The 12,001-nt window shown below is 38.9% G+C and overlaps 1 long non-coding RNA gene across 1 annotated transcript; it reads right to left on the minus strand.

The window, feature by feature from the left end:
• Positions 1-11,398: 11,398 nt before the first annotated feature.
• On the minus strand, positions 11,399-12,001 carry LOC114564557 (uncharacterized). Its single transcript, XR_003693769.1, has 4 exons — positions 11,984-12,001; positions 11,806-11,893; positions 11,533-11,695; positions 11,399-11,441 (listed from the first exon to the last, which is right to left on the minus strand). It is a non-coding gene; the product is annotated as an uncharacterized LOC114564557 (long non-coding RNA).

Below are 12,001 nucleotides of genomic sequence, written 5' to 3' on the forward strand. Positions count from 1 at the left end.
TAACACAGCCTAGCCCACATAACTATGAGCCACAACCCTATCACTAATAAGATTCTTTTTCAATGGAGGAGCCGGTTGGAATATTGTGTTTAGGGGGCGTCTGGCCAAATTCTTGGGTTCATTCCAGACTCTGTGTTCGAAATTCATTGCCCCCTCATTTAAAATGTTCAGCTCCACACCGGCCCGACATCCATGGGGGGTCGTTATAATATATTTATTTATAGTGACATTGTGGACTATCAGCTAGTCGGTGATAGTCATGTACCCCCTAACTCCGTTGTATAAATATCTGATGAGAGCAAACGTATGCCCACTCTAAGTTACGACAGTCCTCACTACACATCGTTGTCACGCTCGACTATTACTGATATTCAGATAGAACTATTTAGACAGTCAGAACCAAACATCCCTTTCTCAACGGAAAAGTAATTGTCAAACTACATTTTAGACCTGTGAAACATCATTAAAATGATGAGGAAAGCGTGCAGCCGATGATGGAAGATATATGCACTATTACATGAATCAAGCTGGTGGAGAGTTGCGGGTTTCATAGGCGCCAGCACACAATATGGGCATGGATTAGGGGGATATTCAGAAATTTATTTCAATGGCTGTTCCACTTTAAAAAAGGGGTTTAATATAGCCAAACCCCATCTAAAAACAGCAGCAAGTGGTTTTATTGGCGATACAGGACTAATGTCAGGAAACTGTGGCATCCAGACAACAGGGCAATGGGCTCATGGTGTACAGACGCATAAAGCATTAAAAGAAGCCCGCCAGGATGTGGGCGTGAGCGGATCAGAACAAAAAGCATAAAAACACCACCAAAAAAACGAAGAATTCTCAAAAAAAGCATCTGTCAGTAGGCGCAGAGCTCCTAAACGACTCTCTGTCCCTGACAAAAGACATATTTTAATTTTACAGAATCAATCATGGCGTTTATTCATAATCAGTCCAAGAGTGTGTGAAGACCGAATTGGACCTGTTTACAGTACCGTACACACAAACATCTATCGAAAAAATCTACATTTGTAGAAATCCCACCAATGTCAGCTCTAACGGACGGAGGTCCTATTGAATTTTTCATTTCGGCTAGCGGAGAGGATTATCTCAATTTTAACGATTCATACTTGTATACGTGTAAGGATTACAAACCCTGATGGCACATTGTTGGCTAACGCCGGCCGATGTAGGTTTTATAAACTATCCTGGATGCAGTCTTTTTTCACAAGTAGATATAATGTTGGGTGATAGACTGATCACACAGTCTTCAAATACGTATCCTTATCGATCCGTTATAGAATGTCTTCTGAATTATGGAAAGGACACATTGGCTCGCAATTTAGCACAGGGCTATTTTGTAAGGACACAGCGGGCAAAATGGATGAGACCTCTATCACAGGCGATAATTTGGGGTTGACACAAAGGGGTGAATACACATCCGAAAGCCGTATTGTTGAATTAATAGCACCAGTACACGCAGATTTGTTTTTTCAAGAAAAATTGTTGCTAAATGGTGTGGACATGTCTCTGAAATTCATACGTTCAAAAGATGACTTTGCACTAATGACCCTGAAATGTCCAATTGGGCTGTGAAAATAATGTCTGCTAGTCTATTTGTCAAGAAAATATCAGTGGCACCAACTGTTAGACTAGCTCATAGTAGGGCCCTACAGCATACTAATGCAAAATATGCTATTGACAGAGTAGCTCTAAAACCTTCTCAATACCTACAGGCACACGTGTTTGCAACCAAGAAAACCTATTCATAGGACAGATTCCTAAATTTGTAGTCATAGCTTTTCGTAGATAATGAAGCATACACAGGTTCGTATGCCCATAACCCCTTTAATTTTGGAAACTATAATACAGAATTTATTAGCCTTTATGCCGATGGACAGCCTCTCACCCAGCCCGTCCTTTTCAGCCCCTTTTTCAAAGAGGGCAATATGCACGGAATATTATCAACTGGTTGAATCAACAGGACGCCATTTAAAAGACAGGTCACTAGCCATAACACGAGAGGATTTTTGGGGCTGGTTATACTCTATTTTGTTTTAATTTGGAACCTGACGGTGGGGGCTCAGGAAATGTTTCACTGATTAAGAACAGTAGCGTTCGCTTGGAAGTTCGGTTCAGAAATCCACTTCCTAGGACTGTGACCCTTATCTGCTATTCAGTTTTTGACTCTGTAATCGAAATATCTAACAGACGGCAAGTCCTATTGGATCACTACTAAAGATCAATACAATAGAACTCACCAGCGTCCTCAGAAAAAGAATGAATAGAGACACAAATTTCTTAGGAGTAATACCATGCGATCATCTCCCAAAAACAGTTGTTTGTAAATTACCCGCCATGCTCGTTGTAAATACACAGCCCAGTAATATGCCGGGTGAACACTGGCTAGGTATTTACATTACAGAGAACAAGCATGGTTTGTTCTTTGATAGCTTTGGACATCCACCTTTTTTTTCCGCAGGAAATTGGCAATTTCCTCTTAAAGAACTGTGTGGAGATGTACCATTCAGCAATCCAAGTGCAAAATAATTATTCTACATGTGGCCAGCACTGCGTCTTCTTTTTATGTCATATTCAGAAAAAGATTCCTTATACAAAAGTATTGAGCATGTATGGCACTAATCTTGTATGCAACGATACAATGGTCAGCCATTTTGTTAGCAGTATACACCCCGTTGTGTGTCACGATCAGAAATTTAAATGTGTACAATGTTCATGTTCCACCTATAGGTAGAAATTGTGTAATGATGTTTCTTTTCAATAAATAAATTTTTTTTATTTATTTTTTTTTTATTTTTTTTTTAAAACAAATTATTTTTTAAAAAAAATTATTCAACAGATAAAAAATGTAAAACATTCATTTAATGTCACCTGTTTACATAAAATTAATGTAAAACATTCATTTAATTGTCACCTGTTTACATACAACACAGCATTTTCACGTAGTCGAATAAAGCCAAACACATGAATAGAAAATTTATGTAAAACACATTCATTTTATGTCACATGTTTACATACAACACTGACTTTTCATATAGTTGAATAAAGAAAACACACCTCAAATAGAAAACACACCCTCAATAGAATAAAAACAAAAACAAAATGAATGAAAACACATCAAATAGAAAACACCCCTCTCAATAGAATAAAAACAAAATAAAAATAGGTTTTAAAAAAAAGTAAAATATAAAGTAGTGTAATAATAGAAATAGGTTTTTAAAAAAGTAAAATATAAAGTAGTGTAATAATAGAAATAGGTTTTAAAAAAGTAAAAATATAAAGTAGTGTAATAATAGAAATAGGTTTTTTAAAAAAAAAAGTAAAATATAAAGTAGTGTAATAATAGAAATAGGTTTTTAAAAAAAAAAGTAAAATATAAAGTAGTTAATAATAGAAATAGGTTTTAAAAAAAAAAGTAAAATATAAAAGTAGTGTAATAATAGAAATAGGTTTTTAAAAAGTAAAATATAAAGTAGTGTAATAATAGAAATAGGTTTTAAAAAAAAGTAAAATATAAAGTAGTGTAATAATAGAAATAGGTTTTTTAAAAAAAGTAAAATAGTTTTTTAAAAAAAAAAATAAATAAAATATAAAAAAAAAAAAAAAAAAAATAAAGTAGTGTAATAGAAAATATAAAAGATTAAAAAACTAGACCAGCGAGTCTTAGCAATGGGTGGTGTAATACTAAATGTTCTAGGAGTACTAGTTGCTCGTAAAGCAGATGGTGTACCATGTGTAAATACAGGGGCCATTCTTATTGCTCTAGGAGTGCGAGGGGTTCGTGGAACAATCATAGGCGTTTGTGTATTAGTTTCAGATGATGCAACAGTTTTAAAAGCCTCAATAGAACAGCGTACCCTCGTGTTTGGGATTACGGAGAGTGGCACATTTAAGCTAGCTAACGTTTTTTAAAAATATGTTCCACCCTTTTGGTCTAGAGTGTTCTGGAACATTATTATGGGTTGTGACACTTTTCAGCAGATCATACAGATGACTTCCAGGCACATTCTTATTTTCAACAACTATTTCCCCTTGATTTGTCCAAGATAACTGGTCATTGTGTCGGGATAATGAAGCCAATATGTATTCTGCATTTCTTTTATTTCTTATAGGCATATGTTTCAACACTTCTGTCTTTAACATATTTTCTTCTTCATCTTTTGAATCATCCTTTGAATCAACTTCAGGTATTGATAATGTAATCACACTTTTCTCGCGTTCACCCTGTTTTATCATGACTAAGTACCGCTGTAGAATACTGGAATATCTTTTAGCTTTTTCATATACATCAATGTCAGGCTGTTTCAATATATCACTCATGGCTCGGTCCAATTCACTTTGTACAGACTGTCGCAGAGATACATTTGAGGAGTCCGTTGTTTGAGGAGGTTGTAATGCCACTAATTGATTTTGTGGAACCAAAAACATTTTTCGTGTGTTCCATCTCAATTCCTGTTGATAAGACTTGCTATGAATGGGATAGCGGCACCCAGGAGAGGGAGTAGAAACCCACCTGTTTGATTGATTGTCTTTTTTTTTTTTTTTAAATGTTTAACTTTTTATCAGCTATTAGTCTAATAACTTTCTTCTTCTTCTTTAACAGTTTGTACTGATTATTAGACAGTGGTATGTGGCCTCTTAGGACGTTCAAAGCTATTTCACAAAGCGCATTGATAAAGTCTGGACTAGCGTTGCTCACAATGACACCTCTCGCTCTGGGTGACGCCTTATGTAGCATGTCTAACAATGTAAAATTCCTCTCCATTCGGCTTGACATTATTACACCTTTTTCTAGGAACATATACAACCTGCTGTGGGGATATCAGAGCTGTTCTGAGTCTTAAAATATCGGGGTTGTGGATTTATAATCTATCAATAGATAGCCAAAGGTGTAACTAGTGGCGTCTTTAAAAGCCTCTAAAAATATTTAGAATTTCCGGGGAACATTTGCCGTGCCAGCATGCTTATTTGATGTTGATCTCTAGCATTTTTGAAAATAATCATATAGTTGGTGTTCAAACTGATTGTACGACTAGCTTTACCTTGAATAAACAGATTCTGCACTAAATATATACAACTAAGACGTCGGTGATGGACATACTGTGTGAAAACTTTTGAACTTCCAAATTATCACAGGCTTGATTCATTAAATCGTCTATAATGAGCAAATTATTCTTAGTAGTAGGCAAGAGTGCCTCGTCGCAGAACGATTCCGGGAGACCTTGTACAAAATTTATATTCACCGTTTTAAGCAATTGATCGTATATTGGTTGCCAGCATGAATAGATGTATACTATGTTATCAATTTTTTGTGAAATAACAGAGGACATGTTTTCAATAATGTCTTTGACAAAATAGGTTTTTCCACAATTCGAAGGACCACTGATAACGAGGCTAAAAAGGGTGTTGAAGCCTACCATCAAATCCTGAAACATCCCTAGTAGCCATAAGGGACGGTTGTATAGTCTTGGAGCACACGTCGTTTGTTGTAAACAACCTGTACTTTCCTTGTCAAGGTGTCGTTTTGAGATGGAACTGTTTTTGTCGCGCTTTATTGTGAATGCTGTTGTGGTCAGACGGCTAGGATGCTGCTGGTTGGTCACAAAGGATTGAACAAGACCAATTAACGATTCATGTGTAACCACTTTGGCATTTGAGGCATTAAGGGTCACACCCTTGCATTTAACTTGTGTATTTCCTTGAGCAGTCCTATAAGCATAGCATTTAGGACCCCCGGAAACAAACTCCGTTATATAATCTTCGTTAGGAGCCCCACAGACTTGAGCGCTATTTAGTTCATCCGTTAAATCGCCAAGATAAGGCCCTAGAGGGGGATCCACTCGCCGTCTCTGCTTGTGAACAAAATGCTGTCAGTATCCACATATAAAATACGTTCCTGCAGTTTATCCAACAAATCATATAGCTCCATGCGAGCGTAGGCGGTGGTCATGGCTCCTATAAAAACATTCACATCTTTTACTCTGGATGCTTCACCATCTGTGTATCTCCACTGGACAATCGCTACTTCTGGTGAGATGAATGAGAACTGGCGAACATCAAAAGTGTCGCTGAACATGAGCTGTGTGAAGCGGGATGGTTCTGTTATGAGCTCAGCAGTAGTCATATTATTTCGCATGGCGAATTTTCCCCAAAGACTATTCAGAAGCAGTTTATTTGTATGCCTGACAGCTTTGTTAAAACATATCTTGGACGGATCAAGACGAATGCCTTCATGTGCATAATAGTCATCTATGTACTTTTGTTTTTCGTCTTCCGTCTTGATATGTCCAGGGTATCCTGAAGCTTCCTGCTTACGTTTAAGAAATGTTTTAACATAGGCATTAAAAAGCTGATCAGTTTTTTCTGGGAAATGCCAAACTTCAGCAATGGAAACAATCTTGTACCCTTTCTCTACGGCTTTCTGTAATTCAAACGTCACCCAAACGCCAGACAACCACCGTTCTTGATCGTTATGTGTGCAAGGTGTTGTTTGATTCATCTGAACAACACACACACAGCACATAGGGGAACATCAGTTTACCGTTACAGTGGTAGGGCAACACAGGGTGATACAGGCCTCTGGGGGTGCTACTGTACATTTCACAATGCCAAAGTATGTTTATGTCATCAAAATCCTTGTGTATTATTTGGGGGTGTCCTATTGGATAATCTCTTTTGGACTGAACAGTTGGGTACAAACTTGTGAAATCATAGTATCTGATCTTTTCATCATTTTCTACCTTGTGGTACAGCTTCATTGCATTTGTGCGGCCTCCAAAGAGGGATTCTCGTGGATTGAGACGCCCTGGTTTTTCATATGTTAACATGAACTCCTTAACGTCAGGGTTAGTGTCCACAGCCTGTCTCCAATCACATTCCCACATCACCACAACTTTCAGCTGATGCTTATTTTTTAGAACAGCCACTCTGTTATGGAACTCCGAGCGCAGCTCACCCTGTGTTTTTTTTTTTTTGTTTTTGGCGAGAGGATTGACTTCACCTGGCGCATAGCACTTATCACAGCCGTGAAAGAAGCAGCCATTAAATTCATAACACGTGTGTGTGTCTTCACAATAGCCATCTACAAAGAACTGACCGAATGACTTTTCACCTCTGTTCAGAGCATGTTGTATGTCAAGGCCCTCTCTGTCTGCAACATACTCAAGCCACTGTATTGAAACATCAGAACATGTCTTGTTTTGCCTAATGTAGGCACCTTCGTATGTCAGAGCAACAGTGTCTTTGGGAAGGAACAGCGTTTTAAATACACCCATACACGAGGAAGCCAATGTAGCGTATGCAAACGGGTCTAGGCCTGTGCACTCGTGGAAGGCCTCTCTGTATATTTTGCATGCTTTAATCAAAACCGTTACATCGTTAACACAATAGCTGTGCATCTCTTTTCGAAAGTCAAAAGAGGTGTCATCGGACCGTATCGTACCACTCCATGAACGTTTTCTTAGAGGTGTCACTCATAGCATCATAACCATATAGAGCTGGTGCAGGATACGGTCCAATATAATTCTCATTCTCTCGCTTGTTAAATTCATGGGGAAGAATCCTTTGAGAAGATCTGAGAACCCCATTGCTGCGGAGTTTTAGACAGAGCCATAGGGATAAAACTGAGCGAATCGATCCAACGCTGATTGAAAGTAGAATCGATCATCAGAAGCACCCTTGAACCGCGCATAGTAATAGTTGGACAAAGTTTCTGACTCACCAGATACTCTAAAACTATATAACTGTCAAAACCTGAAGCATTGTGTGCTATAAAAGTATAGCCTTTGTATTTCTCCTGTCTGTAGTTCTGAATGAATGATGCGACGCAATTTGTTGTTTTTCGTAGCAGTTTTTTTGCCCGTCCATATCCATAATGCATACAAAATTAGCTTCATAGCGCCCACATTGATAACGTGTTTGAAATCGTAAAAAGAGATACTTATCACTACTTTCTTTGCGTTCTACGGGTTGTATATAGCAAGAGTGCGTAGTAGCACCTAAAGGCTCTCTACAATGTAGGCATTTAGGTTTTTACAGCTGTGTGGATTTTTCGACACACGATATGTTGCGTGACAGGACTCGCAATATTTGTTTGTATTGCACGGTATAAGCCCGTGTTTCCCATCGGGTTTTTATGGTTTTCAAAACACTGTTGCGATTTGCATATCGTCTACAGTCTCTGCATTTAATGGTCTTGTCAGGTATACAAGCAGTGTAACACACATTACAATCCCAACTACAACGGTGCCCCAGAGGGTTCTGGTAGGTCTTGTAACACCCTCGCATAAGCGTAAGGCGCCCAAAAAAAAAGCCGTTTTATTTACGATGAGATATTAATGCTCGTCATGCAAATACAACCACGCTGTTTTCACATCGGGTTTGTCGTGCGTTTTGAAGATTGTGGGTTTTTTACAGCCAGCTACATGATGGAATATCACAATTTTCATTTTCAAATGTTTCTGAAATCTGTCAACATCAGAGAACGAAACTTTATGTGTGTAGTCAAAACCCAAATCACTATGCAGCTGCTTGGCATAATTCATCTTCTCATCATGCGACAATCTGCTGTTTACATAATGTGCCAGGCAGAGAGAAAAGCAGAGATTGTCGTTACCAGCGTTATTCTTGGGATTATACAAAGCATTACCTTTTTCTGACAATATTTGATCGTAACCAATGCTTCCTAGTTTTCGACGTCCCCCACCATTCCCTCCCGACATATTGCGGCGCTATTGTCACAATTAATTCTAAAGAGTCTTGGTCAGTGAATTATCGTTACTCTGCATCGCCTGTGCTACTTGCTCCAGAAATGTGTCTGTGTTATAGCCATCGCTTGAATTCAACATTGTTTGGATAGGGACATCTACGGCGGGACCCCTTAACTCAACATTTAAAACACTGTCCTGTGTTGCATTACCCAACGCCCTCTCTATTAAACCTGTTAGGGTGCTATACACCCTTTCAGGAACACTACCAATATCCGTCAAATCAATATTTCGCAAGTCAACATCTTGACGAAATTCAGCAGCATTAAAAAGGGGTATCTGTCTGGATGCTATTTCAGATGTTACCTTAGAAACCCGCCCGCACCACACTGCACACTACCCTGAGGATTTTCTGAGGGTGATGGAGGGGTCTATAAGCGCTTGTGGACGGTTGGGGACCAGTCTGCTCATCTGTACAAGATCGTTTTGAGGGCTGAACACTCGGAAAACATGATGGTCTCTTATTACTCTGATCTATGCCTGTGGGGTCTGTATTTGATGATTGTATAGAGTCTGTATTGGCCTGTGTATTGCTGGAATATACGCTTGAAGGACCATTATGTGACAACTGCGCAGGAGCAGGTCTATCTGATGTGTGTGTTTTCTCACTGTTGCTTTCACTAGGTCTAGCGCGAGGCATAGATCGGGCCCATGCTTCGAATATTTTTGCATGCATTGCACACAATCGTGCAAAATCCTGAGGATTGTTTACTGCTCTTGTGTAATCGTCCTTGCACGGCCATTCTAGTTCCTCATCAATACGAGCATCACACTCCCCTAGGGGTTCAGATTTTTTTGTTTTTTTGGGTGGGGATGACATTTTTTTTTTTTTATTTCTTTTTTTTTTATTTTGCACAAACTATAGACTGTTTTAACACTTTTTACTGGGGTCATATTCATTGTGTTTTTAAGGCATACTATCATAGGATCAAGCATTGAATTGAGAGAGCTGACATGAGAGGCAATAGCTGTGCCAAAGCCTGTGACCATATCAACCAAATGCGTGTTAGCTCTGGCCTGAATGGCTAGCGCAGTTCCAAAGTCTGTGACCAAACCGGTCAATTGTGTGTTAGCTGTTTGCAAGACATCTAATTTATTCATAAGACCATTGTTTTGTTTTCGTAATTCGGCTAATTCTGATTGTATTTGTTTATAAGGGTCAGCGACTGCAGGTTGTTGAGGGGATGTGTTAACACAATACTCAAAAAAACTCTGCACTCTGAAGTAATGTTAACTGCTCAGGACCTCCTAGTGCCCCACCTTGTTCAAACCGATTGTTAGTAATATAATTAGGTACTGTTTGCTTATCAAGGAATGGAACGTTAACCTCTAATACATTTACAGGAGTGGTTATGGCGGTATTAGCGCTGTTACACTTTTTATCTGCCACAGTTATAACAGAGGTGTGTGGTATACAGCTGACATAATCGGTGCCTTCCTCGGTGCTATAGATACAGTTAAAGAGGTATTCACCTACATTATATTCAGGGTCCTCCTGCAAAGCAGCCTGACACAGTTGGTGGGGTGTAAGCTGTGTTGCTGTTGGTCCAGTGTCTTCAGACTCTTCTCCCGTAGCTCCCGATTTGTCTGACGTGATGTAGGGACGGGTGCTGTTAGCTCTGTGTCTTCAGACCCTTCGCCTGTAGCTTCACGATTTGTTTGGCGTGATGTAGGGGCTGTCGCTGTTAGTCCGGTGTCTTCGGATATGCCGCCTACTTCTATGGCATGGATTGTCTAGAGGTATAACAAAATATTTTTGGTTAAATAAAGACACACACACACAAGCACACACACACACACACACACACACACACACACACACACACACACCCACACACACACACCTCATCAGATGTCTTTTGTTCCCTCTCAATGGTGACACTTGGTGGCTGGTAGGGCGTTGGTGTACTAGACTTACGACCAATGCAAGGACTCTTCAGGTGCCTTTTGTAAAGGGGAATCCTTTTGTTCCCTCTCAATGGAGACACTTGGTGGCTGGTAGGGCGTTGGTGTACTAGAGCGGCGACCGATGCAAGGACTCCAAGTCTTTGCGTGCCGTTAGCTGCTAAAACAAAGGAAAAAGCCTTTTTAACAATATATACATTTTATTTAAAAATCTTTTATAACACAATGTAAATATATTCTGCTAGCTACAAATGCGTTTCTCACCTCTGCAGTGGTGTTAGGAACACCCGATACAGTGTCTGGGTAAGGCGTGTCTGGAACAAAGGAAGGGCTTCTTCTTTTTTTTTTTTTTTTTTTTTTTTAAATACAACACGCTATTTTACTGCTTTCCTTTTAAACTCACCTCAATAGATCTCTTCCTAGATCTCTTCTTAGGCTTGTGTGGACATACGTATCTGCTCCATGGGGGTGACTGTGTGAAATCGTCCTCAGGCGTCAAATACAATGTAACTAAGTCTTCCGTCGCCTTTAGTTGCTAAAACAAAGGAAAAAAGCCTTTTTAAAAATATATACATTTTATTTAAAAAGCTTTTACAACACTATGTAAATATATTCTGTTAGCTACAAAAGGTTTTCTCACCTCAGCTGCTGTGTTACTATCATAAGATACAGTGGTCGGGTAAGACGAGACGGAACAAAGGAAGGGGTGCTACTTTTGGGCGGGAGACCGGTCGTGTATGGCTTCACAGGCTGGAATTAGCATTAGATTTAAAAAAATCTTTTTTTTTTTTTTTTTTTTTAAATACAACACGCTATTTTACTGCTTTCCTTTTAAACTCACCTCAATAAATTGCTTCTTAGGCTTACGATGGCGAACGTTAGGCGTAGCAGCTTTCACAGAGAGGGGCATCGAAGCACATGGTCTTTCAACAGGATTGATTTCAGCCACATGGGAGAGCGAGTAGCCCTCGCCCTTGCGGATCCTTTGTTCAGGGGCTGATTGTCTAGACAAAGAAAAAAATATATATATATATATTAGATGGCTACAAACACAGTGATAAATTAAACAGTAATAAATATTACATACTGAAAGAGATAAATAAACCGTAAATACCTGTTTGCTGTGTTCTTATTCCTTATTAGAGTGGCCTTTGGTTTAATGTTCTGGCGTGTTGGGGTCTGTAGGAATGGGCTACACGGAGCTTTTTTAAAAAAACAAAAACAAAATGAATGAAAACACAGTACTAAATCAATTAATGCTGTAGTGTATAATATATTTATAAGTTTTTTACCTTGTGGTTTAATAGTTT

The sequence above is a fragment of the Perca flavescens genome, chromosome 11, assembly GCF_004354835.1.
Source record: "Perca flavescens isolate YP-PL-M2 chromosome 11, PFLA_1.0, whole genome shotgun sequence".
Taxonomy (NCBI): domain Eukaryota; kingdom Metazoa; phylum Chordata; class Actinopteri; order Perciformes; family Percidae; genus Perca; species Perca flavescens.